Source organism: Vulpes lagopus, chromosome 4 (genome assembly GCF_018345385.1).
Source record: "Vulpes lagopus strain Blue_001 chromosome 4, ASM1834538v1, whole genome shotgun sequence".
NCBI classification, from domain to species: Eukaryota; Metazoa; Chordata; class Mammalia; order Carnivora; family Canidae; genus Vulpes; species Vulpes lagopus.
In genome coordinates, this window is record NC_054827.1 from 88,093,779 (window position 1) to 88,120,440 (window position 26,662).

The following is a 26,662-nucleotide window of genomic DNA, read 5'->3' on the forward strand; positions in this document are numbered from 1 at the left end:
CCTAAAGTTCTGTGTGCTCATTTCTTTCATGGCTTAGCCACAGTGTATTTAGGGCTATGTTTTCTCTTGGCTTCTCTATGGATAGTGTCTTTAATAGATGTGTGAAAATTAAGGAAGCATTTCTCCAGATCACTGAGATTTTCTTTATCAGGGGCTCATGACCCTTGATATCTGACTTGGTCCTACTGCCCTCTTGTAATGTGGCTACTGAGAACTCCTACATGCCTATTTGTACTTGTAATAATTATTCTCAGTTGGAGACATTTTGCTATCCTCGTTCAACAAATAGCCGAGCACCTTGGTAATGGGATTTCAGGAAAAATAGGGATTTATTTTATTTTATTTTATTTTATTTTTAGTATTTAAGAGTGTCATTTCACCCTTGTGTTAAAAACTGCGAGTTATAGGCAGAAAATGAAATATGACATGGATACTTTGGCCAGCCCATTCTGTAGCCAGAAGACTGCTTCTGTCTCACATGGATCAGAGAGCACTGATTTTAACTGCCCAGAGCCCTTTTAATTAGGAGAGCTTTTCAAGTCTTTGTGCTCAAAACTGCCTTTTCTTTATCCATATCTGTCAAGGAAAATGGATTCTTAGAATTTCAGATGATTTCTTTGTATTATTAGATCCATGGATAAAAAGGCAGAATGATAATTTTTAAGAGACTCATTTTTCACAGAACCTCAAGTTGGTGAACTGCAATTTTGTTCATTTCCTTGAAGAGATTCTCTGCTTAAATCATTTCATTTTTTATGTGATCTTCAAAAGATGTTGATTTCTGAATGTAGGTCTAGCACTGGAATTCTATGATCACGGTTTGGGAAATGTCAATCTCTAAGAAGGGGGCAGTGGATTTGAGAGTGTAGCTTATACGAAGATGAATAGGCAAATTTAAAGTTAATTTATATTCAGTATGCTGACAATCATGAAAATATATCAAATATCTCAGTTGTAAATGCATATTTTATTTGTATTCCAAGCAGATTCATACTCATCATAGGATACAAAGTGTTCACACATGAAAAATATCCAGCCCTGTTGATGTAAGTTATACTAGGTGGGGTATACTGTTCAGAGAAATGAGCGATTTGCACAGGCAAGTAAACTCAGAATCACAACCCTGTAGCCAGGCACCACTGTAATTTTACCTTATGACCTATCTAGTGGCTCACAATTACTTTCTTCCAAGGCCTCCTTGTCATTTGACCAAGCTCTTCGGGTACCCTTTAATTTCTTGCAATTTTGTCCTCACTCATCTCACATTGTTTCTTGAACACTTGGCTGAAACACATGAAAGCAGCAGCATCATAGTATCCCAAAGTTCCTGTTATTATCCTTCTTTCTCCAGCTACATTTCCAGAAAGCTGAGAAGTACTTTCTTCTTAACTATACCTTTTAGCATCTCTCTCTTCTATCCTCCCTCCCACTTCTCATCCTTAATTTCTTGCTTCCTACCAAATGTAATTCTTCTACTCTTCAGATCCAAACGATCCTATCTGGGGAACTTGCTTTTATTTTAGCCCAAATAGCACAAACAGTTCTGAGAAAACCTTAGTTTTAGATATCTCAGGTGATTCTCCTGTGAATTCAATAACACAAGGCATAAAATGGATATAAAATGCCTAACTTACATGTCCTAGTAGGCATTCACTGTCAGACATTTTGAAAGATACAAAAACATAAGGCATTAGATGAGGCGCTAATTTAAATTACATACATATGAAATATGTAATACCATCCCGGGATGCCATGTTCAAGTATGTATGCTCCATAAGGGTAGACATTTTTTTAAAAAAGATTTTATTTATTCATGAGACACATAGAGCGAGGCAGAGACACAGGCGGAGGCTAGAAGCAGGCTCCCTGTGGGGAGCCCAATGCAGGACTTGACCCCAGGACCCCGGGATCATGACCTGAGCCAAAGACAGACAGTCAACCACTGAGCCACTAAGGTGCCCCAAGGGCGGACATTTTTGTGCTTCTTTTTGTTCACTGACGCATCCACAAGGCCTGAAACACTTCCTGGCATATAGCAGGCTTGCAATCCATGTGTAGAATGAAGTACAGCCTACTTCCTAAGCATAAAATTGAGTAGAGTCTACTCTGTTACCAGACTGTTTCTGTAATGAGAGTATAGGTAACACAAATGAAGTCATTAATGATTGATATGTAGGGAAAGGATATTAATAAAATAAGGTGGTTGTGTTGGTTCACAAGCGACTGTTGCCAGCACTCTAATATTTTGCACCACCAGGTGCAAACAGCATCTACGAGCAAAACACTGCAGACTACTAGTCATGGAGAATAAATGTGTGCTGTGCCTTGTGCCCACTCGCCGTGTTCCTTCTCTTGGATTGGTTTGGCCATGAGTTCTAACTTGAAGGATTTACGGTGAGGGGGGTATTCACCTCTTTTATTTGTATATTTTGTGCTTATCTTCCCAGGGCATCAGCCTCAAACAACTCTCCTTCCAATCTCTCCATCGGTGACCGCCATCGTTTTTTAAAGGTAAAGGCCTATATTTATATTTACTGTAATATTTACTAGGAATTCAACATGACTCGTAAACTCTGCTAGTATGTTTTTTTGGAATGGTTACAGCTTTTGTTAGTGTTCCAGTTGCAATGTTATGTGGATTTGGAGTTGTTTGGGGGTGCCTGGGGGGCTCAGCCCGGGGAAGGCATGACTGCTGGTTTTGGCTGAGGTCATGATCTCAGGGCGGTGGAATTGAGCCCCAGGTCTGGCTCCAAGATCAGCGGGGGGGAGAGTCTGCTTGAGATTCTCCTCCTCTGCCCCTCCCCTCAGTAGTGCACATGCTCACTTGCTCTAAAATAAATAAGTAAATCTTAAAAAAATTGATTTGGAATCCTTTGTTGCTAACCCCATTTCCCCCATAAGCCTTGTTATTTCTAGCATATGATTTCACAAAAATTGGAAGAACACATACATCCTTTTATAGAAGAAATGTACTACAAACTCTTTTCAACGAAGATAAGTAGCATTTGGCTGGGGTGGGGTGGGGTGGGGTGGGGGGAGATAAAAGAGAGCATTCCAGTCTGGCAAGAGCATCGGCAGCTCCCAAGTGGATACAGTGTGGAACCTTCTGGGAGGGGGGGAGGAGTCCCCACTGGCAAGCTAAGCTCTGAGGAGTGGGCAAGGGGGTGGTTTTGAATAGAAGAGTTTTAAATTCGGAATTCTCTGTGGTAAAGGGCTTCCGAGAGCTTCTGGAACAGGAAGCGGCCTGCCTGGGCCGCGTTCTAGACCCGGTTCCGGCAGGCGGGTCGGGAAGGGATGCGGTGCTAGGGACGCGGCGAGGCCCTCAAAGCTCGGAAGGTGGCAGCGGGCCAGGCCAGCACGTGCGGCCCCGGGGACCCTACCCCGAGAACCGGCGGGGCAGGAGCTGGGCCGCGGGGTCTGCGCTCAGGCAGGTGGTGGAGAAAGGAACCCCGGACGCGAGTTGGGGCCGCGGGGCCGCGGTGCTCCTCCGGGGCCTTGGACGGCTGTCGCCCGAGCTCGTGGCCGTCGAGTCCCGGTGCTTGCTGGCAGCCCGGGGGCTGGCGGAGGGGACCGGGCGCGTGGGCCCCTCGGGGGCAGGAGGTCGGCCCGGCCCCGGCGGGATGCGCGGAGCCCGCCGGCGCGGAGGAGGGTGAGGCCGGGGCTCCCCGCCCCGGCGCCTTCCCGCGCGGCCCCTTGGAGCTGCCCCCGGGCCCCGCCCCCGGGATCCCCTTCGCCGCCAGCCCCGGGCCCCGCAGGCCCCGCCCCGGCGCCCCGCCCCCCGCCGCGGGACCGCCCGGCCGACCCTCCCCAGCGCCGGCCCCGGAGCGGGACGCGGGCGGCCACCGGGCGGCGGGGCCGGTCGGGGCGGGAGGCTCGGCGGCCGGCTCTGGCCCCGCCCCGCCCCCCCGCCCCCCTCCGCCCCCCGCCCGCCGGCCGCCGAGGGCGGCGCTCCCGCCTCGCCTCCTCCCCGCGCGCCCTCCTCCCCGCCTTCCCGAGCGGCCGGCGGCCAGGCGGACCGGGAGCCCCGGGGGCGGCGAGCCCGGAGCCCGGTGAGTCGGGGTGGTGGGGCCGGGGCCGGGGCCGGGGCCGGGGCCGGGAGGGGGCGGCGGACCCGGACCGGGAAGTGGGGCCGGGAGGGGGACCGGGACCGGGACCGGGACGGGGAGGGGGCGGCGGACCGGGCCCGGGAGGGGGGCCGGGAGGGGGACCGGGCCCGGGAGGGGGCGGCGGACCGGGACCGGGACCAGGACCGAGAAGGGGACCAGGAGGGGGCGGCGGACCGGGCCCGGGACCGGGACCGAGAAGGGGACCAGGAGGGGGCGGCGGACCGGGCCCGGGACCGGGACCGAGAAGGGGACCAGGAGGGGGCGGCGGACCGGGCCCGGACCGGGACCGAGAAGGGGACCAGGAGGGGGCGGCGGACCGGGACCGGGACCGGGACCGAGAAGGGGACCAGGAGGGGCGGCGGACCGGGCCCGGGACCGGACCGGAGAAGGGGACCAGGAGGGGGCGGGACGGCCGGGAACCGGGACCAGGACCAGGCCCAGGAGGGGGCGGCGGACCGGGACCGGGACCGAGAAGGGGACCAGGAGGGGGCGGCGGACCGGGACCGGGACCGGGACCGAGAAGGGGACCAGGAGGGGGCGGCGGACCGGGACCGGGCCCGGGACCGGGACCGGGACCAGGACCGGGACGCGCCGGGCGTCGGATGCTGGAGCGGGAGCGGGCGGGCTCCGGGCGGCGGGGCCGCAGCTCGGGGGCCTCCGGGGCCGGGGTCGGGGCCGGGGCCGGGGTCGGGGTCGGGGCACGGCGGCCCCACGCCGGGGTCTGCGCCCCGGGCCGCGGCTCGGGTCCTAGGGCCAGAAGAGCGAAGGGGCCGTCCTCCTCCGACCGTTGTCCGGGCCCAGGGCAGCCCCGGGTCGGGCGCGAGCTGCCCCGCGGCACACGGCGAGGCGCGGTCGGGCCCGGGCCGCTTCCTGCGTTTCCCGTCCTCTTTCTCCGGTCGTGGGCGTAGCTCGCAGGTCGGCCTCGGGGACCCGCGCGTGGAAGTAGAACTTGGGTCTGGGACCGCAGAGCAGCCGGCGTGGACGGGAGTGTGCGGAGCGGGAGCGAGGAGGTGTGAGCGCGGCCGGGTCCCCCCTCCCCCACCGCCGCTACCTCGCGGCGGCGGCGGCGGCGGCGGCGGCGGCGGCCCCAGGCCCTTGGCTCTCGCGGCGGAGCGCCGCCAGGGCTCCGCGAGGGTCGGTGCCGAGATTTTGGCGCTAACCTTTCCTGGGTGTTTCTGATTGTTTCCTCCTGGTCTTGAAAAAAAAAAAAAAAAGACTTCTTTTCAAGTTTACAAGATAGGGAACACATGGCTAGTGGGAAGATTAAATGAAAGATACAGAAAAGAAATAAAGTCCAAGATTCTCATTTCTTTCTCTTTCTTTCTTTCTTTCTTTCTTTCTTTCTTTCTTTCTTTCTTTCTTTCTTTCTTTCTTTCTTTTCTTTCTTTCTTTCTTTCTTTCTTTCTTTCTTTCTTTCTTTCTTTCTTTCTTTCTTTTCTTCTCTATTTATTTATTCATGAGAGACGCAGAGAGAGAGAGAGAGAGAGAGAGAGGCAGAGACCCAGGCAGAGGGAGCAGCAGGCCCCACGCAGGGAGCCCGATGCGGGACTCGATTCCGGGTCCCCCGGGGTCACGACCTGGGCCGAACCACCGAGCCACCCAGGTGACCCCAAGACTCTCACTTCTTTTTGCTGTCAGACTGTGATAGGTTTGCGATTCATCTATTCAGAAATCTGATGCTAATGAAATATTTGAGGGATTTGAAGTAATATCACTGTTGTGGTATAATATTTTTTTCTAAGTGGTCACAACAGAGGGCATGTAGTGTGTATGGTTGTGGTTTGCAAAGGGTGCAGCAAACCTTTTATGCCAGGAAAGAAGACATGGTATGTTGCGGGAGATGATGCGGGCAGGGAGGGAGAATCATTTGTCTTTAGAGCAGTCCAATTAGGAAGAATAATTACTCTACAAATGAACATTCTCAAATATAATTTGAAACATGGTCCATGAACCAGTAATTTGTCTTTAGGAGGCAAAAAGGATCTTTGTGGATGAGAGCAAAGTGATGCCTTCTGGAAAAAGTAATGTATACTGCTCATCCACATAGATGGCCTCAAAATTGATGGCACTTGCCTACGAAGATGTGTGGACTGATGAGTTAAAGAGAATTCACTGTAAAAACTGGATAGGCCAGAAAAGAAAATTCCATAGTAGAAGACAGAAAAACAACATATAGAAAAGTATGTAGTCCTTTTTAATGAACATTGTTTGCAGCTTCTCAAATTCTTTATTGCAAAGAATTGACCCAGTAGGAGGCCAAAATACTAAAGACTCAAATTGGTGCTGCCACTTACTGTCTGAACTTTGGACAAGTTACTTAAGTCCTCTCAGCCTTGGTTTCTGTGTCTCTAAATTGGTGGCACTAAGAGTTCAAGTCAAAGACTAACTTTAAGATTAACTAGGATTACTTTTGTATAGAGTTTGGGGTGGTGCCTTGTGCTAAGTGCTCAGAAAATGTTAAATGTTGATTGTCAAGTATTTCAAATGCCCTAGAAAAAGCAATGCCATTCAAAGAGCCTGAATGGATACCTGATTTAGAGCGAACTCTGGTTGCTTAGGCAGACCGTGTGTTGAGGCTGTACCCCTGCCTCTGGCAGCCCACAGACAGAAATACTTGATCTTTCAAGAACTTACAAGCTGCATCTTTTTGGCCTATTCTGGTCAGCCTTCTCTGGGACTCCAGGTCTAGGGAGTACAGGCTCTGTGTGGCTCTGAGGGCAAGAGCACATGTATGGCCTGCAATTCCAGGCCTCACTGACCCTGTGATGGCAGTTCTTAGGTTTCCAGTCCCATGAAAGTAAAGATCCAAATTTTGTTTGATGAAAAACAACAACAACAACAACAACAACAACGAAACTTTAGTGGTGGCCACAAGGTGTCCCATCTTTGGAAATCCTAAAAGCAACATTTTACTCAATGCTTATGCTCTTGGCAAAATACAAACAGTAAGTAAATATCTAATCTCTAGAATTTTTCCCCAAAAAGCTACTTTAAAGTATGCTTTGGAGCTAATGATACACTGCTCAGAGTTTTTATTAAGGTTGTATCTAATACAAAGTGAACAAAAGGCATTCTTAGCAACACACTATTTCTTGAGCAGGGGAATTATGCTCTATGTTGCTCTTCCAATTTAGGAGGACTCCCTATTTGCTCATTCATCCATTCTTCTACCCTGTCATTCAGCAAAATACTTATGAAGCTTGTACCATGGGTTAGGCTCTGTTCCAGCCTCTGGTAACACAGCAAGAACCAAGAGTAGGCCCCTTCTCTCACAGAGGTAGACAGTTTAGTTGGGGAAGCCACCTCTGTGTGCAAAGCACCTCCATAAACTCGGAGGCTCTTTTTTCGGGGGGGTGGGGGCTCTTTTTTTGATTTAGAAGAGTACTGGGAAAGCAGAGTGCTGGTTGTGCTTCCCTTCCACAAACCAGCCTGCTCAGAGGGAAGTGACCTGGCTGCAGGTAGTGACAGGAGACAGCCAGTCCTGTGGCTTCTCTGTGGGGATACGGGAGAAAGAGGAGCCTCTTTTTCCCATGCTTTATACAAGTCTGTGTCCAGTTTGAGCAGTGGGTGAGTAGAACCATCAGCCAACATGCCATGAAAACAAATAGTTTTTTTGTCTCTGAGATGAGATTTCTGAGCCTCAGAAAGGCAAAGAAGGAATTAAAGATCAGTTTTGATCATCCGCTTATAAAACCCAGATGTGTCCAGGGAAGAATCTGGTGTGGCACTTGAAACACTCACCAATCCCTCCCTGCGTAAGGCAGGACTAAGTGAAAGAGTAAAGAAAAGAGTGTATGCTTGGTTCCTCATGCTCCCTCTAGGTTTTCTTTTTCATTACTTTTAAAATAACATAACAATAATACATGATGGGATAAGAATTGCATGACTGGAGTCCAGGAGGCTTGCCAAGGTGTAAGATAGTCAGGGCTCTGAGAGTGGTGTGGCCTGGAGGGGAGGTTGTGTAGGATGTCCCTGAGGGTGTGAGCTGAGGAACCTGAACTTCATCTCCAGAACTGGCTGAACAATGGAGAATTTGCAGCAGGGCATTGACTTGCTTCGTTGTATTTTAGAAAGAACTGGGTGGCCGTGAAGTGGGCTGGGTGACAAGGAGACCGGAATGGGTACAAGTGAGTTGGGTGGCTAGGACAGGAGTCCAGGAGGGGCTTGGAGAAGAAGGCAAGAGGCCAGGAGAGATTGGTCACACGTCCTTGGTCATCTTTGCATGTGGGCACTTAGTGAGACCGAGTCTGGGGTGACTGGTCTGGTCATGGCGCTATTCGCTGAGGTAAGCAGCTGCCGGGAACGTCGGTTTGAGGAGATGGTGGGGACTCATGAGCTCAGTTGAATCCCAGACTGAATTGTGAGCCATCCGGGGAGAGATGCCCAGCAGAGAGCTGGGTATACACACGCAGGAAGAGAGGTCCGAAGCTAGAGATGAAAGGTGGAGTGATTTTTATAGTAGTGACAAGTGGTTGCCTGGTTGTTGGAGATTTACTAAAAGTGCTCAGGGTGAGAGTAATTTGTGTCCTTGTAACAGAATTTTTCTCTTTCATCCTTCCAACAGCCCTAATGGGGATAATTAAGCCCCTGACCTTGGCCTTAAATGACCATTTTCTTCCTGGTGTTATTTTACAGACATGGTGAGATCTGTTTCTGTTATTTTGACCAGAAATCATTGAGAGGAATATACTTAGAATGGCTCTGAACATACTTAATAGCTAGGGTGTATGACTGGCGAAATTGATGACCTCCCCCCCCCCCCCAACACATAGCACACACACAAATCCCAAAATTCATGTGGAAACCCTAATCCCCAGTGTGGTAGTATTTGGAGCTGTGGCCTCTGGGAGGTGATTAGGTTTGGATGAAGTCATGAGGGTGGAGTCCCCATGATGGGATTAGTGTCCTGAGGAGATGGGAGAGACCAGAGCACAGGAGCTCCTAATCCACCACAGAGAGAAGGCTGCCATCTGCAAACCTGGGAGAGGATTCTCACCAGGAACCACAGCTGACAGAGCCTTGATCTTGGACTCCCAGCCTCCAGAACGGTGAGAAATAAATGTTAAGTCACCCAGTCTATGGTATTCTGTTATAGCAACTTGAACTAAGTCATACGGCATGTGTTATATTTAAGAAAATGTAAGATGACCTCTACTTGCTGAGAAAGTAAAGTACTTTTGTGTGCATCCATTAAATACTGAATATGGTTAAAGAGGTTCATTATCTGCATGTTTTCTTAGCTAAACCGTAATACCATCAGCTAGGTCAAGAGAAGGACCCAACCTGGACTCTGAGACATGCCAGATAAGAAAGGAGAACCTCAGTGTATTTTGACTTTTCCTCCTGTGGGTTTGTTCTGATTTGAATTTAATACCATGTTTGTTGATTAAGTGGTGTTTTGGACACTGTTTAAAAATATTTTAGTCAAAATTAAGGAAGACTTCCGAGGTGTTTACTTGGATGAATTTTTGAGGTTCCAAAGTAGGACAGTGCAGCCAAACTAGCTTTTAAGCTCTTCCCATGGTTTTTGAAACATTAAGTACTGAATTCTCGAGTTAGTTATGGTATTTGAGTGAAGAATATTGATGGTTTCAGCGGGTCCGTAACACACAGTCTTTAACAGCTCCTGAGGTGACATTAGCAATAAAAGCAGTTATTTCCTTGTGTCCTCTGTGTGTAGAGAATAGCCCATGAGGTGTCACCAGGTGTCCTGGCTACTGGCAACTTAAGGGTAATACACCGAGGCCTTGCAGCCTAGGCTAGTGTATGAGGCGAGGGTGTTACAACAATAGGGGGCCTTTTAAAGCACTCCCTGCATGTGGAGCTGAGGGTATGTCAGGGTGAGCTGAGTGTCTCATGTCCTACAGGTGCACAGACGTCGAGGGATCCCTGGATGGCTGGAAGGGAGCTGCATACATGCTTGTGGTCCCCAGGTCTTTATTTCCAATGGCTCCTTACACCCTTTCTCCCAACACTAATTTTCTCCCCTTGCAGAGGTTTCTGTGTGAGGACATGGCGAGGAGATGGCCATCTGTAAGACAGGAAGAAGGGGGCAGCCCGGATGGCTCAGCGGTTTAGCGCCGCCTTCGGCGTGGTCCTCGGGTCCCCGGATCGAGTCCCGCATCGGGCTCCCTGCATGGAGCCTGCTTCTCCCTCTGCCTGTGTCTCTGCCTCTCTCTGTGTGACTTTCATGAATAAATAAATAAAATATTAAAAAATAAAAGACAGGAAGAAGGCTCCGAATCTGTAGGTGCCTTGAGAACTTGAACTAGGAGAATTAACTTTTGTTTTCATGTCCACAAAGGAGAGGCTTATCCGCCTTCTTTTTTGAAGTCACCATATGGCCCTGGAGGGCTACTGCTGTTAATTTGAATTTCATTCATTTGTGGAATAATTAAAAGTGTGCAAAATAGAGCCCAGTGAATGCTTGTTAAATTGCAGGCCTGCTATTTGATTTGTGCACTGTTAGGCCCCCTACTCCTGCGGACTTAGGGTTAGACCAGTGGGGATTACTGACTATTGTCATTCTGTGTAACCAGCAAGAACACCACCCCTCACCCTTGCCTGCTTAACTGGGGTGCCACTGAAAGGAAAGCTGGTAGCCATAAACCGACTGGAAGGATGTAGACCGAACTTTCAACTGTTCATGTTGGGCTAGTGTGATTACAAGTGACTAGTTATTTTATTTATTTTTCTCTTTTTCAGATTTTCTGTAAATGGCACGTTACTTGTAAAATCAGAGCAAAATAGTTGGTGGGTTTGTGTGCGTGCGGGTGCACATCGTTTTGGCCACAACACTGCCCCTCTCCTTGAATCTGTGGTGCATCCATTATAAAGCAGGTTTCTGCTTTAAAAAGAATTGCAATTCCTATTTATTACAAATATAGTTGCTCATAGTGGGAGGCTGGGGGATACAACCAGGGTTGGGTGCTGTGACCCACAGCCAGAGTGGGGTGGCTTCCTCTGAACTATAGGGATGAACCCACTCCTTACCATATATTCTTTATGTTTTCGTAAACCTTGTTAATGTGATTTGAAAAGTGTTTCGCTTCTATAAGCAGGTAAATATCCTTCTGATAGATAGGAACTCATGAATTAAATCTGGTGAGTACTCAATTAAATAGGTACTACACTGACATGTTAGCTTTCTTTCTTTTTAAAAATTATATCCGTGTTCATTAGAACCCAAACCAGCAGTGAGATTTGAAATATCCCTTTAGCAGCAATCTCTCCTCATGCCTGGAAAATCAGAGGGGTGCTTTTTCCTCTACTGATTCTATTGTTCAGCATTTTCTTTCTTTCCATACTGAACTGTGTTGTCAAGGGCACCTGGAGTTCAAGCTTCCTTTCTCCTGGGGCAGGCTGCCGTTGGGCCGAATTTCACATGTTGTTTTCCAGTTTTCAGGCAGCTAGCCAGTTGTTTAAGGATGGTTGTAAGCGTGTGGGCAGTAGCTTCATTTAATGTTTAGGTAAGCAGTGCATGGCACACACTTATGCAGGGCGGTTAACCTCTTAACGTTTTTAAGCTTTTTCTTTCTATTGCCTGTAGACACCAAATTTTCCTGAAATTAAAAATAATGGATTGGATAGTCTGGGAACTGCAGACTTACCTGTAAGCAGTCCTTTTGTCTTAATAAATGACTGCCACTTGTGTATTCAGTATAGACTTAAGAAAAACATGGGCCACAACTTTGAAAACAGTCTAAAATGCCATCCAAGTTTTTAAATGGCCGTCTATTCCTAGAAGATGATCGTACAGAGAGAAGTATGTCTAAACAGATACTTATCCTCTGTCATTTGCTCATTTTTATAGTAGCCCTTTCAAGGTTCTTCTGTACTGAGAGCTCATAATTTGCCGACCTAATTACTAATTCTGCATGGGTTTATGCTGTACTATGTGCTGGCTTATGCAGGTGACTGTGGGTCTTTTTGATGTGAATCCTGTTGGTAAATGAGTGTACTTAGGTCATCTTGTCTGTATATGTGTTTTTTCAGTTTGTGCTGAGGTCTGTAGTTTTTTTTCTCTCTTAGTAAAGAAAGGGCAGCATCAAAGGGAGCTAAGCTAAGACTCTAACCCGAAGCCTAAAAGGGCTGTTAGTCAGGTAAAGGAGCCACACTTAATTATAAGAACCCAAATGGTGGTGGTGATGAAAAAGTGGGACAGGTGGTGTATTCACCTGTGCGGCCAGGTGGCCAGGGGACTGTTTGGGATCATCTGAACAGCTTTGCTGTGGAGGGGCCATTGCTTCCCCTGGCCCGAAACTAGACCTGTGGACCCTAAGAGTATGTTAGCGTTCTTGGCAGCTACTTTAGCCAATACAACTGGCGTGTTTTAAAAACATTTTAAAATGAAAAGTGCCATCAGGTTAGATTTCCTCTTGCTTACGGGTGTGTGTGTGAGATTGTTACAGTCTTGACTGTGGGACTTCCCGTTGCAGATAATTTTGAATTCTAACGTGGTCATCGGTCATGTCAGCCACCCTCTGGGCTGTGTGTTGTGTTCCTTGATACATTCTGCTCATCAGTCATTGAAGTTCTCGGAGTTCTTTTGCTGGTGCCGCTCTGTTAAGCCTCCCCCTGTCATTTTTCTGGGTCCTCTTAGTAACCAGGGGTGTGTCAGCCTTTGTAGGTGGCCAAAGGGTAGAGGGTTGGAGTCTGTGCCAGTGTACAGAGGAAGCTAATCATACTCGTGACCTTGCCCTCATTAACAATGTGTTGGAATCAAGAGAGCCAGCATTCCATGGTATTGTTTGACTTTGGATCCTCTCTATTGATTTATGGTCATGGGGTCCGTATTTCAGCCTTCTAAGGAATGTAAGAGCCAGAGGAGAATGTAAGAGATTATCAGTATTTATTGACTCTAACTCCCTAAAAAGTTGGGCTTTGGATCATCAGCTAGTTGTTGTACCCTGTGCATGGTGATTTGGCGCCAAGACAAACCAAGACTGAAAAGCTTGAGGGAAGAAGGCCTTTGAGGGTCTGCAGCTTAAGTGGGTAGGCTGATGACCTGGGGGTAAAATCTCACATCAACACACTCAAACTTCAGTGTGTACAAGAATTACCTGAATCTTGTTACAATGCAGATTCTGCTTCAGCAGGCTCAGGTGGGGCCAGGGATTCCGTGTTTCTAGCAGGCTTCCTGCCGCACTGATGCTGGCGGTTCTGTTGCAGACAGAGTAGCCAGGCCTCACATGCAGCTGGGCTACGAATAAGACTATGAACTAGTCAGCTGGAGGCTGGAACTTGTAAAGTGTGATAACCAGGAGGCACCTCTGGGGTCTGACTTTGAATTGGTTGCCTGCTACTTAGGGCTGGTCTCTATTGGCATGAGACTGAGGGCCGGTAATGGCCCCCAGAATAGCTGTGTAGTGTTTCCCTTTAGTCCTTAGAGCAAGAGTGTTCTGGAGGGTCTCTGAGGTGGGATATGATTGACCTAAAGGGTAGGTTTTGTTTTCGTAAGTTTTAGTTAAGTTGATTACCTCATTACATGTTGACTATATTCCATAATTTTATTCTATGTATTTATTTTTTAAAGATTTATCTGAGAGAGAGTAGGAGAGAGAGAGAGAGACAGAGATAGAAAAAGTGCATGTGTGTGCACACACACACTGGGAAAGGGAGGGAGGGAGAGAATCTTCAAGCAGACTCCCCACTGAATGTGGAGCCTGCTGTGGGATGAGATCACAACCTGAGCGGAAACCCAAGAGTTTGCCACGTAACCTACTGAGCCACTCAGGTGCCTCTATATTTTATAATTTTAACTAAAGAAGGCTCTTTCTCTAATTGAACCTGCATTTTCCCATATTCTTTGTAACATTGCAGTTAACGTAATTACAAAGTTTTTAAAAAAGTTATGTATTTTGGGGGGGTATCATTTATGAAACTTGATACCTTACTGGGCTCGCTGACTATAAATAGTGTATGTATGTATGTATGTTCATAGATCTCTCCCCTGAGGTTTTTGACTTTGTAAGACTGGAGTGGGTCCTGGGGATCTGTATTTTTTAAACTAAGCTTCTAGGTAGTTTTTATGGTCAGGCAGGTTCTAGAAACACCAATGTAGAGAAACACTGATTTAGAAACCCATCTGTCTGAGCCTGTGATGTTGACCATGTCTGAGGGACACCCTTACATGTTCTTTTCTTAGTCTCTTGGGTACTTGGTTGTGAAGAGCTGTCTTCTGTCCCTGTGGAATCAGTTTCATTTTTATCTTGACACATGCTTTTATTCTTACAGAGAGTCCCTTATCTTAGATGGGACCAAATCAGAGAGTCCTTTTTTCAACAGTGTAAGACGTCAGTTCTATGAAGCTGTTATTTTTAGGAAGGTTTTATAGACACTGACTATGAAGTGCTTTCGGGCATTCTTGGAAATACTAGGCTATAAGCTTTGGACCTCTATGGAGAAGTCTAAGGAATGTCCTGCAGCTGACTTTTCCCACACCCTCTCCTACTTTGGATTAGACAGACGGCTGGGGATGATGAGTGTCCCATTTTGGAGTAAAAGCTGCCTAGAAATGGATAAGGAAGGGGCCCTCATCCTCCACAGCCAGTTTGGTTCTGATCCAAATGAACCGACAGGTTGAGGACTTGGGCTTCCCAAGGATATCATCCTATCCACATTAACCTCCCTCTCTTCAAATCCAGGATACATCTCAGCCCCACCCTGGAGGCCACATCAGTTTATGAAGCAGATGAAGTAGGAAATGGTGTGATGGGACTGGAGGGGTGTAGAAAGGGCTTCTTCCCTGGTGATTCTGACACTCTTACATTCCCATCAAAAACTACATTAGAAGCAGCCCTCATGCCAGAGATCTGTGGTTATTTGAATCTTTATTACTAGTGATTTCCTGACAGGTACCTGCAACATCTGTCAGGGACATCCCCGGAGGGATGGTGTTAAAGACGGTCACTGAGATTAAGAAGATTCCTGGTATGTCTTGAATTATGTATGACAGCATCAACCCCCCCTCCCCCGCCCTGAGCTGCTGAGTGGGAGTAATAAACAGATCTATTAAAAATAGAGTGGAATTCACTTAACTGTTGTGCCGTAAATTCTGTCATTAGAGAAATTTGGGTGAAATGCTTCTCTTTAAACCTCTTATTCAGTAGGACAGGTAATACATTTCTTATTTACACCTTAACAAGAATAACTTCATCAGATGCTTCTCAAAAGCAATTAGCTCAGATCAGTGGATGAAGAGAGTGGACTCTGACTTTGATGGGGTGAAGTGTGGGCGCTGGACAAGGAGAGCAGTGCCACAGAGGATGGCTAGAGGCAGCAGGCACGTAGGGCAGGCACCAGCAGCCAGGGTACCTGGGAGGGCACCAGAAAGAACAGGTCCTTGTTCACTGTGTGTGTGTGCATGCACGCGTGCGTGCACACATGCTGTGTTATAGGGACTCAGATAGCCTTGATCATGTGTGTGGCATGTTTCTATCTCATGAAGCTAGTTCACATATACTTGACCAGTTGTAATGAAAAGCCAGGTAATTTATGTAAGAGAACTAAAATTAAACATTGTGATTATACTTGGGATTGTTTTGTTCTTTTTTAAAAGTCCATTTAATTTTCAGAGAAAAGCTTGGGAATTATTCAGTTTCCCAGCCTGCTTATTAACAGGTGAACTTGGCCAGTAGGAGAGCCCCTCCTTCCGCTACGTAGGGGCTTCTTCCCAGTCCATTCTGAGAAGGGCTTGACTCCTCTGAGACCCCGTGCCACCTAGAAAGTGTATGTTGTCTCATGCTTTCTCTCTCTTATCTGCAAAGAATAGTTCATAGTTCCAGGCTGACCTCTGACCTTTGACATCCTCTCTTTTACCAAAGCCAGAGCTTGTTTGAGTGTTACAGTGTGTTTTCAGAATAGCATGATGATGAGTTGGGAGATTATATTTGCCCCTGCTGGCTGAATAGGCCTGAAATGATAGACAAGTTACACAGAAGTACATCCCAGGCACCAGAACTCTGGAAAGTTTTATGAAGACTGACCCACGCCCTCATTGGTGGCCATTTCCTACCCCTGCTGCCCCCAGAGCCCCTGCTGTGTCTTTAGATTGGGCTTAGGGCCCTAACTCTGATTCACAAGATGTTCCTTCATGCTCTTGGGCAGAGTCTTGAGATGAAACACACACCAAACCAACCCACTCTATTACAAATAAAATAGCTTTGTCTTCAAGGGGTGCTGGTTTCCTGGTGCCCAGGAAAGGTGGGAACACATAGCCTGTGAGTGTTGGAAAGCACTGAGAACCATCTATCCTGCCTCCCGTGGTGTGACCATGAACTTGTTCAGTGACCTTGGACAAGTCACCTTACCTCTTTGGGCTAGAGAACATGAGGGGAAGAATCTAGGCCTGAAATTATTATTATAGGGGAGTCTGTCGGTCTGGGTATTCAGTCATTTGTTCAGCACAAGCTTCCTGAGCCCCTCAGGGAGCTGAGAGTCTGGTAGGGGAGATGGCGAACAGTAGTTACCTGGTGTGGGCAGTGAGGGGTGCAGGGTGGATCGGCCATGTGGGGCCCACGAGAGGCTGTTAGACGGCGTGGGCACCACCTGCACAGAGCAGCTGCGGAGGCTGGGGAGCTGGGCTGTGTGGCCTTCGGGTGCGGTGTAATGGAGGCTGGGGATTTCTGCAGCATTGCTGTGCCCCTGTACTCCACGGTTTGCTTGACCTGCTGGACATCCTGCAGCTCAGCCACTCTCGCTGTGGCTTTGCCCCAAGAGGGGCCGACTCCGGAAGCTGAGTGAGGTTGGGGTACGCAGTGTATCCCCGTGATCTCTGTTGACCTGAATACTGTGTCTATGTTTTGGAGATATGTTTTGGAAAGAAAAGCAAGCACTATAGAAACATAAGACTATAAAAATTTGTCTGCTCTTTAGAGAAATAGACTTTTATTGAGAGGAAGGGTAATTTTTTTCTTTCTTAGAGAAGATAGATATTCAGAGAGAGAGGGAGCTGAATCGAGCTTTTCTCAACCTCGAATTACTTGATGGCTCCTGGGCGTTGGTATCTCTGTAACCCCAGAGGGTGCTCCACACTCCAGAAAGAAACCTGACCCTTGCATGCAACCACATGGAGCTTTCTGGATGGCCTGTTTCTTTTCTGGAGTGGTCAGATTCTATATCTAGGTGGGAGGAGAAGCATTGTCTGAAAGGAGAAGTGTGTGCTCACTTCGGCAGCATGTATACTAAAGGTGGAACGATACAGAGATGAGCGTGGCCCCTGCACAAGGACGGCAGACAAATCTGGGAAGCATTCCGTATTTAAAAATCAATGAATGAGAGGCGCCTGGCTGGCTCAGTTGGAAGAGCACGCAGCAGCTCTTGATCTCGGGGTTGTGAGTTTGAGTCCCACGTTGGGTACACAGATTACTTTAAAAACCTTTAAAAAAAAATAGAAACCTTTAAAAAAATAAAAATGAATGAATGAATGAGTAAATAAGTGAGAGAAGTGTGTGTCCACTTTCCTGACGCTGGAGTTCCCTTTGCCTGCCCTAAAGCAAATGTAGCCTGCAGAAGGGGATGTGGCATTTCTTGGGGAAATGAAATCCTCCCGCAGCGGTAGGCCCTGGCCTCTCTACCCATCAGTCTGCAGGGCTAGGAGAGGTTCCAAGCACCAACAAAGTTATGTATTTTCTTGTAAACAAAAATGAACATTGTAAGTAATAGGCCAGGCCAGCCCTATGCTCTCCCCAACCCCTGTCCTGATACCGCACCCATTTAGTGCTTACTGCCTTTAGGGAGCATCTGAATCACCTGGAGGGGGCAGCCCTAGTGGCTCGGCGCTACTGCTGCCTTCAGCCCAGAGTGTGGTCCTGGAGACCCGGGATTGAATCCTGCTCGGGCTCTCAGCATGTAGCCTATTTCTCCCTCTGCCTGTGTCTCTGCCCGCCCCCCCCTCTGATGAATAAATAAATAAAAAGTCTTAAAAAAAATAAAAATGAATCACCTGGAGGGCTCCTATCTATCTTAGAGATACTGTTTATTTATTTGAGAGAGAGAGCTTGAGCAGGGAGGAGAGGGAAAAGCAGGCTTCCCACTGAGCAGGGGCCCCAACATGGGGTTCAGTCCCAGGACCCTGGGATCATGACCTGAGCAGAAGGCAGAAGCTTAATTGACTAAACCTCCCACAGACACCCCTGGAGGGCTTTTAATAACACACACTGCTGGGCCCCACCTTCAGAGATTGAGTTGCTAGGTCTGGGATGGGCTGAGAATTTGCATTTCTAACACATTCCCAGTTGATGCTGCTGCTGCTGTTCTGGGGACCACACTCTGAGAACTACTGTGACACCAGGCACTCGTGGACTAGGAAGTCCACGAGGGTGGAGGGTGGGTTGGGGCAGGACACTCCCCATGGGGTGTCTGCCTGTGGGGAATTGCCCCAGGCCAGAGGAGATGGTAATTCAGAAGTAGTGGTTCCCTGGAGTGCCAGAAGGCCCCTAGCCCTAGAGCCCCCCCCCCCCCCCTCTCTCTCTCTCTCTCTCTCTCTCTCTCTCTCTCTCTCTCTCGGTCGGTCCTCCCTATACAGACCAACTATGGCATTCGGGGTAGCTGAGTTGGACTCTCATTGCCTCCCTCTGGCACCTTCTTGTCTGTGGTGTTCCTGGACCATGTTACTTTCCTGTGTAAGACCCTTCATAGACTCGCCTTGGCCTTATTCTCCTAGAATGGCTGCATGGCCTTTTGTGATTCCCTCCTGTTACAGCTACGTGTCTTGCCAGTCTTCCTCTTGGCCCCCGAAATACTCCAGTGGTCATTGACCCCTTTCTTTGGCGAACTCACTATATTCTTCTTGCTTCCAGGGCATCTCATTTTGTGGGTGCCTCTACCCTCAAGGCAGGCTGTTTGCTTGTCCTCTTAGTCTGGACAACTCCTGCTTGGCAGACCTCAGCATAGCCATCACCGGCTCTGGCGAGCTTCCTTTGACCCCACTGGGACCAGCTAGGGCTTCTGTAAAGGCTTCACATCACCTTGTATTTTTCTCTCTTCAGCTCCTATCAGCTGCATCAGGCTCCTGATGATTGCCTGTTTATTTCTCTGTCTCTCTGGATTATAAGCTCCCAGGGGCGGTGAACCCATCACATATTCATTCATATGACTCTAGGCATGGCATGGTTGTTCTGTGAGATGGGTGCTGCAAGGGAGGAAACCAAGGCACAGGTAGGCTGCGTACCTGGCTTTCAGTTACCCTGTCACTGAGTTCCAACACTGGGGTTTTAACCCAAGTCTCTGTGACCCACCCTCCCCCAGCCAGGCTTTCTGCTTAGAGACCGAAGAGCCCTGGGCAAGGTCTGCAGGTCTGCCCCGGAAACATTAAAAGACTGCTTGTTCCAAATTAACAAAAATGGCCCTTTCCTGTTGTTTTTCAGGTAAGCTGGGAAGCAAACTCTTGAATTTACGGCTGGATTGTGGTTTTTGCTCCTTGTGAAAGGGCGCTCATACAGGTAAGGACCAGCTCATGCTCAGGTGGGTTGTAGGAAAACTCTAGCCATCATGATGCGCTCTCATGACCACCCAAAGTTCTCATTCATATCAAGGAAATCTGTATATGTAGGGAGACATTACCTGTAAGGTATGAAGTTGAGACTTAATGGGGTGAAGATGTGTACCTGACTGGCTTTCTCCTGGTCGTTTGTTGCTGGCCTTCTCACTACCAAATACTTTTCTTTGAGACGGGCTCCCTTCTCCCATCCATGTGAGTTGGTCCTTTGGAATTCTTTTCAGAATTTTAGTTTTCATTTGTTATTGTCAGACTGCTTCAGTGAGAGGCTTTGTGGAGCATAGTCTTTCCCCCGGCTTTACAGCAGAACCCATCACTGCTTTTCGGCTCATGCGGCCGCTCGCTTGCCAGGTGAGCTTTACTTCTGCGTTAGCACACAACTTTTTCCTCTAGGCTGTGAGCTCCTTTGCTGCCATCTCCCACCTAGCATGTTTCCTGCCATGGAAGAGATTTTCAACAAATGAATAAATATGTCTAATGAAAAAGAAAAAAACCAAACTCTTGTAAGCTCAGCTATGGCTTGGCCACAAAAAAGAATCATAATGTATTTCTAAACCAGTGAAGTGATTCATAGAATGCCTTTTTGGATCAGCTCTATGCCTTTTTGCTCATATTGCCATGCATAATTGAGAATTTACCATAATATATTAAGTCAATAGGAATTTAGACTCCTCCCCCTGATGAAAAGGGTAAGTCACACATTTTCGTGTCATTGTGTGGAGTAATAAGCGGGTCATGGAGCACTAGTGTACTAAACCACAGCCTGTAGCCACGAGCGGCCAGCCCTCTTGGCCACCCGGGGAGAGACCATTGTCAACCAGACCCCGGGTGCCCTGGTCAGCCCTGGGATTGAACATGTGTCTAAATGTATAGGCAGTAAAGGAATAAGCAGTAGACTTTCCCAATTTACAACCGAGGAAATAAAAATATTTCTGAGTGGTTTGGGCATGTGTTTTAAAACACAGTTGAGGTTTAGCTAATTCTAACAAAAAGCTTTTAAATCAGTGCGCAACCCAGTCTCCCCCAAACTTCTCAGTACAATGGGTTCCTTGAGGTGTGTGCTAACTGGCTCAATGCCATTTTGCTTCATCCTGTGGGTGGGGAGTAGCAACCTCCAGGGTGGTGGTTCACTGAATATTGAAACCAGAGTGAGACCTGGGTCTTCACATAGGAGGAGAGTATGGTCTCGAGTCTTTACTTTTGCCTTCCCATCTTGCTGCTACATTAATGCTACTTATTGTTCAGCCTTTCCAGCTGCTTTGGTTAGGAATTTAGTGAAAGACAAAGCAGTACAAGAAATTTGACTCTCAGCTGACCCTATTCATGTTCTTAAAATTTCCTAGGGCTGGGGAAGAGTGAGGACTTCAGCTTTGCCCAGGAATTTCCAGTTTCCGTAGAAGCCAGTTTGTCTCTTACACTTGAAAAATAAATTGAGGAAATTAATTACAACTTAAAAGCCCAGATGTTAAAATTGGAGTGAGTTTTAGTTTTTTAGTAGCTTTGGGAATTTGAGGTATTCTTGCCTGTTGTGTGTTGCACTATTACTACAGAAGCTGAATGTCAGGTGGTGGCTGTGTGTCTCCTCTTTCCACCGCCAGATCCTTGGGGAGTGCTCACCAGTTGGTAAGAGTTAGCAACTCACTGAGCCTCACCTGATTCTCCGAGTGACTCCTCTTTTACAACACGAGCCTACTGTAGTTAGAAAGAGAATGAGGTAGATCAAGTCATCAAGGTACTGAGCTGGTCCCCCTCTGTACGGGGCTCTCACACAGACATATGCATTCAGACACACTTCACTAGCCTTCTCTAGTTGAATCTTGACTACCCCACTTCATTCTAATTAGCCCAAGAAGTGATATAGTTCCTGAATTTTCTTAGAGTTTCTGAACTTTGTGTTTTGGGGGAGGGAGGTTCTTCTTTCATGAAATGTTTACTGTTTCTAAAGATGGGTTTCTGGTGCCTCAGCAGTAGAATTTGTATATCAGGGCCTGTGTGCGTGTGCGTGTATGTTTACTATAGCTGTTTGGAGTGTTGGCCTTGATCCAAAGACACTGTCCAGCATGGGCCCCTTGTATCCAGGGTAGACGTTTGGGAACCATCAGAGCAAAGGCAACCAGCGGACACAGCAACTGTGACTCCAGTATCATTAGCGTGCTGGTCTCTGACTGGCCACATCCTGCATCGCTGAAATGCCAGGGAACCCAGACTTCAGCTACTTGCGGATACACACAGTAAATGGTGCCTCTCCCTTCAGGTGTCTTTGATTTTTTTGGTCAGGCTTCAGCCTTTATCTTTTCTTCTTCTTAAGAAGAAGTAAAGTCTCCAAAATAGGCTTTCAAGTTTCATTGCCAGGCTGCACCCAGGAATTGACATCTTTGGGAAGAGTTTGCTTTTTTTCCATGTTTAGGGCACAGCCAATGCATCATTTAGGAGCCACTTTGTACTTTGATCAGGTCGCTTGTCAGCTGTGATTTGTTGGCTGGTTTGTCTTACTCACTATAGGAGCTTGTTGTTGATGTCAGAGGTAACTTACAAGTACTTGTTTCCAGGTAGACTTGCTTATAAATGGAATATCTTGGACTTTTGCTTTTTGAAGCAACTGTTGTTTTGATCATTCTCACGTCCTCTTTCAGTTAAGAAATGGCTGTTGTCAGTTTCTTAGCATCTTTTTACAATTACAGCCCTGAGTTGGAAGGAAGCCTTTGGATAACTAGTCAATAAAAGTAACTTTCCCAAATAGGTAAAAGAGGGTAAAAGAATTTCCTCTTTCATCTCTTTTAATGATGAAGAGTAAATACTCTGCATTTTAAATTTTAAATGGTTGCTTTTCTCTATAAAGCCTTTCTTACACGGTGTGGTTTCTGAGGCTCCTGGAATCCTGTCCTCTCAGGTCCCTTCTGGGCTTCTGCAGTCGTACTCTTTCGGGTCCCTTCTTCAAAGCTGGAGGAAGCCCTGCTTGGCTCTCCTTATACCACCGCCATTGATGCTTATCTTTCCTCTCCTTTATTTCCTGACAGCCAAGCCTGGGGCTCACTTCCCTGCCTTTCCCTCCCGCCTGCCTGGAGTTGCTGCAGAGTGTCCTTTTCCCCTTTATGGCCACAAACTGAAAAAGAAAACAAATAGCTGGAGCTCCCATTGCAGCCCAGCAGGCTGGGGAAAATAGTCCTCACTCTCCTTGTTCCTAGGTTCAAAGTGCAGTTAATATTTTATGGGGGTGATCAGCCCTCCCAAGGTGCGAGTTTGAGGGGGCCTGCATCTGAGCCTGGTGGACAATTAACCGTGTTGACCTCTTCTTTTTGCCTTTGCCTTTCTGGCTGAGTTGACATTAATGCTCTGAGCCAGAAGGGGCTGTTGCTCCTTTGAGCGGAGCACCAGGCAGGGGTGGAGAAACATCTGATCTTGTTCAAAGGGGATGTCTCTGAAGCATGAAGATTGAACTGATTGTGACCCCACCCTCGAGGAAGGAGAAGCGCCCTCTGGAGAACAGGCCTGGAGGAAGGAGCTGTCAATTACTAATCCCATTGGCTTTTGGGTCTTCGGGGTCTTAGATCTGTTTAAAGGAGAGAGAATTGGGGTTGAAGGTAATAAAATAGGCCTTAAATTAGAGGAACAAGGGGTCATTTCATCTAATTTTGTGGTTGTTACTGAGGAATAAAAGGCAGAGGAGATAATTTCATTATCCTCTTTGAGGTCTTTATCATGGTGGGATGGCATTTGTGGATGCAGCGGAGCCTTGTGGGCGCTGGCCTTTCCCCTCCCAGCAGGCCTGCGGCTGTGTTTCTGGGCACCAGGGGAGGGCCTGGGGAGGCACAGTCGCCATTCCAGGCACCAGGGCCGGGAGCACAGGTTCTCTGGCTCTCTGAGTTAGGGACTTCACAGCAGTAGATCCCAACAGGTATGTGTCCCAACATGGTGGAGCTCTGCCAATCGCTCAGGAACGTGGCATTCACCCTGAAAATAAAGGAACCACCAGGCAAGAGAGCGCCTTTAGAATCGGGATCACATGCTTTAGTTCTAGGGCAGGCTTGCCAGTCACCTGTTGACAAGTTTATTTATTTGGGGCATGATGGTCGTCACATGCCTGACAGTGGAGTAGCGTTCAGGTGTCACATCTTACTGGGGGGATCGGCAGAAAGGTGAGAGCTGTGCTGCTCTTTGCTTGGCGCTGTCCTGTTCCCGGTGTGTGTTCATGTCAGCCACATCCCAAAGCCCTGCTCGGGAGGCACATCCTCCTACCTGGGTTTACAGAGAAGAGAGTGAGGTGGGGAGAGGCTCGGGGTCTTATCCTACGTCTCCCAGGAGGGCAGTAGGGGAGCCGGGCTTCCCTCCAGACTTTTAACTTTCAAATTAGGTTCTCTCTGGTCATTATGAAAGAAACAGAGGAAAGAGGAAGAGAATGATGAAGATTCTTCCAAGGGAACCGGAGAAAAGTAGTGATTAATAGTTCTCTGCACCAGCCACCAGTTGGCACCATTCCCCAAGGCAGCCCGGGGAGTGGGAGCAAAGGGACCAGGGTGGGTAGGGCAAGGCGGGGTGGGGGCTGGGGAGGATGGGAGAGGGGAGTATGGGGAGGGCTATTTGTATGTCTGAAATCGTCATGAAGTGTTGAGTAACTTCTGGAATGCCTGTGAGTGTGATCAGGAAGAACAGTGACCCCAAGTGTCCACACCCCTGCTGCTTGCTGCTTGGTTTCTGGGGCCCAGCTTTTCCCATGAGCATCTTCATTCACTCTCCTACTATCTCACGGCTGATTGCTTCCTTCTCTCCAGCTTCTCCCCCTCTACCGCATACATTTCTGCTTAGTATTTGTGAACTTAGGTCTGAGAAACAGAAAACTTTTCTGAAGATGTGCTAATAAAAACCTTAAGCACTGTTAAGGACATTTAGTCATAGATTCAGTTTGTATAGTTCTTATCAAAATCTATTCCCCCATTGATTCAGGAGCTGATATTTCCCCCTATAAAGTGATAATGGAAACTGGAGGCCTCTCCCTTTCTCGTAGATGTGGTATTCTTGGGAACTCCCAGAAAGCAAAACTCCAGCCAAGTGTTTCCTGAAATGTTAACTGAGGGCAGTTGGGGGAGGGGGTTCACTTGTTTCCCTAACACTTCTCCCCATTCTTTTCAAGAATCTGTGCCCTGTGGGACTTAGAGGCAGGAGTCCTCTTGCCTTGGCCATGCTGATCCTTTCCTCCATTACCGTGGCTAATCAGAAGTTGGCCGTACTTCAGTGCATCTTAAAAGCTTTTCTCCCTGGCTGTGTCCAGGAAGTTGAAGTGCAGTGTCAGAAATGATGTGAGTTGATGAAGAAGAAATAAACAAACCCGGGCGACATGTGAGGAAGCCTTGGCAGCCCTGCTCCTGTTTTTGTGTAGTTTTGATCTGAAGGAACCAGATTTCCTCTGTGTGGAAGGAGTGGGGCTGTGAGGGTCTCTGTGCCAGAGAGCCCGAGCTGTGCCTGCCAGTGGGCCTTCTGGAGGAGGGCTCCACTTGTCTAATAAACTCTGGGATGAAAATGAGTCGTTTATGCTTGGCAGAATGGAGATAAGTCACACGTCTGCAGCCTGAGCTATATGTACGTGGAGTAAAAATAGCATCTGCTCAGGGAAGCAGAACATTCCAGAATGCTTCAGTCCCCTCTTGGCACGAAAGCGGGGAGAACAGAATAGGAGAGCTGGAAGGGACTTAAAAGACCTTGTGCAAGTCCTTTGATTTCAGTTAAAGATGGCGAATGACTTGACCAAAACCTCCTGAGGTCACGGGCCCTTGTCTGTCTTGCCCGTTCACCTTTGTAACTTTGGTCCCTGGCATGTAGCAGGGGCTTAATATGCACTTGTTAGGTGACTGATGATACAGATGAACATAGGACTTCTGACTCCTAGTCCAGTGCTCTCTGAGGTGTCTTTATAGTCTGAAGAAAGTGTGAGAAGAGGTGCCAAGTAGCTTTCATGTAGCTGATTGTAATTACGTGTAGATTAGAAAATCGAGATGCGGCAGGATGACCCGGATCACAGAAAGTTGGTGGTGAAGTCGAGGGGAAGACAGGCCTTCTGAGGCCGGGGATGGGTGGGAGGAAGCACAGTGACATTGTTGTGTGCAAGGGGCAGAGCCTGGGCCGTGGAGAGGTGGCGGCCCTCCTTGCAGCCTCCCTGGAGGCATCCAGACAACTGTGGAGCACACAGGCTTGGGGTTGCCCCCCACCCCTGACGGTACCCGCAGTCAGGAGCCCACCCTCCTGCCGCCCCGGGCCTCGTTTTTGGGGGGAGCCTCGGGCCTTTGAGTGTGCCTGAGGTGCGCGTGTACAAGGCCTGTGGCGTGATGGCAGGACGGGCTTGGGCCGGGCCGCGCCTTGCAGGGACGGAGGAGGACTCCATTCTCTGTACTGACGGAGGCCATGAGCCAGCAGACCAGGTCTTTGCCACTGCCCAGCTCATTGCCGCACCGGCTCTGTCACTGGCCCCGAGCGAGTCACCAGGTCTCAGGAGGGCGCTGTCCCCAGGGGCCCGCGGTGGGAAGCCACGCTGCTGCGTCAGGCCCATAAGGCAAGGCGGTGCTGTTCGCTTCTCCCCTGGTGAACTTCCCAGTTACAAAACAAGATTTACCATTACATGGAATTTTAAAGTTCAGCTACAGGAGGTTGGTTAATTCAAGATTAAAAGTTGCCAAAGAGGGGGTGCCTGGCTGGCTCAGTCGGTAAAGCATTGATCTCGGAGTTATGAATTGGAGCCCTCGTGTTGGGGGTAGGGTTTACTTGCTTAAAAAAAAAATCCTGAAAGTTGCCAAAGAGAATTTGTAAGGCAATGACTTTTGTTTAAATTCACAAATACTGAGTGAGGACATGTTATTGTTTGGTGCTTGGTGGGTTTCGTCCACCCAGTGAACCTGGTCCATCTACCCATCACCCCATCCTCGATGGAGGTATAAATTGACCTTTAAATTTAAATTGACCTTTGGGCTTCATCATATGGCCTTGATGTCCAGGGGCAAGGATGCCTCTTCTGGAACCCTTGGCAACTAACCACTTTCATGTGGAATTTTCTGTGTCACGTCAGGGAATG

General features: G+C 48.3%; 1 protein-coding gene and 1 non-coding gene across 8 annotated transcripts in view; both read left to right on the forward strand.

Moving 5' to 3' along the window:
• LHFPL2 (LHFPL tetraspan subfamily member 2) overlaps positions 1 to 26,662 on the forward strand; it is a 188,629-nt gene that overhangs the window by 32,121 nt on the left and 129,846 nt on the right. For 4 of the 7 annotated variants that reach the window (XM_041753534.1, XM_041753533.1, XM_041753529.1 and 1 more), the window contains exons 1-2: positions 3,855 to 4,049; positions 19,475 to 19,549. The gene's annotated coding sequence lies outside the window, so the exon portion shown is untranslated. Of the gene's footprint in view, positions 1 to 2,447; positions 2,512 to 3,854; positions 4,050 to 9,061; positions 9,155 to 19,474; positions 19,550 to 26,662 lie in introns of those variants that run through there. The other 3 variants (XM_041753532.1, XM_041753531.1, XM_041753530.1) reach the window with 2 other exon arrangements.
• Positions 17,267 to 17,370, forward strand: LOC121490221. Its single transcript, XR_005987549.1, has one exon. It is a non-coding gene; the product is annotated as a U6 spliceosomal RNA (small nuclear RNA).